Here is a 2310-nt window from a genome sequence, read left to right on the forward strand (position 1 = left end):
CTTCTCCGCTATCCCTGCACATCTGGTAAGTTTCCTCCTCTCAACCCTAGATCTGTATTTAGGGTTTCTGCATTCATCCGTGTTCATAGGTGTTCATCTCAGTTTCTTCGTATTCGCTTCTGCCATAGTTTCTTTGATCTAACTGTAGCATAGATCTTGTGCGGTAGTTGCTCCACATCCTATTTTAGTACTAGTAGATCTTCCTTTGTACAGAATCATTAGTAGAACGCACGAACTTCTCTGTCCTGTTTAACGCCTTTATAGGTCGCAGAAAATTTTCCTTACCGAAGCATTGGTAGATCCAAATTAATTTCATCATTGTGTGAAACCTGTTTCTGTCAACACTTAGCAGATTTTCATCTCTGGCTCCTCCACCTAAGGGCGGTTTAAACCTTTATTAGCTGGTAATCCGCCATACATCATTAGCCCTCACTTAAACCGCCGTCTGGTCTTGAATAATAAACTCCGGTTTAACTCACTTATATGCCATCATCAAATTCCCCGGTTTAACACCGATTGGTACACACCAACCATCTGTGGTAAGCCGGCCTTTATTTTTCCTTTTACAGTTTGTTTCCAAGATGACCAAGCAATTCGCCGCTTGCAACTGGGTTCCGTCCCGGATCATGGAAACGCAAATCAATGGATATGTCGTAACAGGCGCTTTAGCTTCAAAAAATGTCCTTCACCGGCGAGTTCCTGGCCCTGAGTGCCCTCCCGAGCCTCAAGATGGAGAAGTTATTGTTTTTATGCAGCACCTAGACCGGGGCTTCAGCCCTCCCGGATCAAAAAAAATTCGGGATGTCCTTGCTAGTTTTCAAATCCATCCACAAGATATCGGACCAAATTCCATATCAAATATATGCAACTTTCAAGTATTTTGCGAAGTTTATCTTCAAGAGGAACCATCCGTTGAGCTCTTCCGAGACTTTTTCCATCTGAACCACTGAACTGAGTTTTCTGATGGTCCTAACACGGAACTTGGTGGGGTATCAATCCAGAAGAGGAAGGAAGTTGATTTCCCTCATGCAACACACCACAGTCATCCCAAAGACTGGAACCAAACTTGGTTTTGCTGCCAGAATACTGCCCCTGCTGGAGAAAATCCCTTGCCGGGTTACCGCCCTCACCGGCTTAGCAACGGACACCCTTTACCTTGACGATAAACTACCAAAGAACGGCAAACTTATGCACCTCAACTCACCAAGCTCCGGGCTCTCTTGGCTAATGGTTTGACTGGTGTTGATCTCGATCGCTGTTGGGTCAAATGGCACATCCTGCCCTTAAGTCGCCGCTCCGGATTAATGCACGAGTATCCGTCGACGCCAAGGACCCTCAACGGTTTAATGAAATAGAAATGACTGATGATGAAGTCACCAAATCGGTGAAGAAGATGTTAGACGAACCAATCGCCACATGCAGCCAAACCGGGCTGGCCCCCTATTACACTGCCAACAAACCACCAGCGGTAAAGATTTTAACTTTGTGCTTTCCTGATCCGCCTCCGCTTTAACATTGTTCTAACAAATCTTTGCTTAATTTTTTTCAGGCCAATAGCTCCTTTTGGAAAAGGAAGGCTTCAGATAAACCGGCAAGGGCTCCTCATGCCAAGAGCAAAGCCATAAAGAGAGCAGCCAAGAAGAAAACCGGCGAAGCTGCTGATCCGCCCGAAGATGTTGAAGATTTGAATCAAGAGGTAGAACTTGACTCCCTTGGCTCCCTTTTCATATATCTTATTAACAATGACTATTATCAGGATGATGCGGAGGTCAGCCGTGCGGACCATGTTGAGGTAATCTCTCTTTCCCCCGATTTAGATCTTGTTCCAGTTCAAAGATTTCGCCATGCAGTTCGGAAAGTAAAGTACTCTCACCCTCTTGCTTATTTGGATCCAAAATTTTCTTTGAAGACTCAACAACCTGAAGGGCGTCGCACAACCCGACACAGTGACCAGCAAGTCACCTCTTCTGGTTTACCGGACACTCCAACCGAAAGCGTCATCCGGAGGTTACTTGTTCTCCCGGAAAACTTTATACTTTGAAGGGTTTCTTCCGATACCCACTCAATCCGTCTGATCTGAATTATCAGGTGTCTTCCAATTCATCTGGCGGTTCATCAACCACTCAGCTGCCTCCCCTTAAAACCATCGCTGGGTAAGTGTACTGCTTTTTGGTTTGTTTCTTCATGCACCGGTTTATCATACTAATCTTTATTTTGATGTTGTAGTGCCAAGGCCCGATTGAGCAAGAAAGCCAAGACCAACAGCCCCACTGACGATGTTGAACCGGAGAAGACCCCCGAAAATGCTGG

Source organism: Triticum dicoccoides, chromosome 6B (genome assembly GCF_002162155.2).
Source record: "Triticum dicoccoides isolate Atlit2015 ecotype Zavitan chromosome 6B, WEW_v2.0, whole genome shotgun sequence".
Lineage (NCBI taxonomy): Eukaryota > Viridiplantae > Streptophyta > Magnoliopsida > Poales > Poaceae > Triticum > Triticum dicoccoides.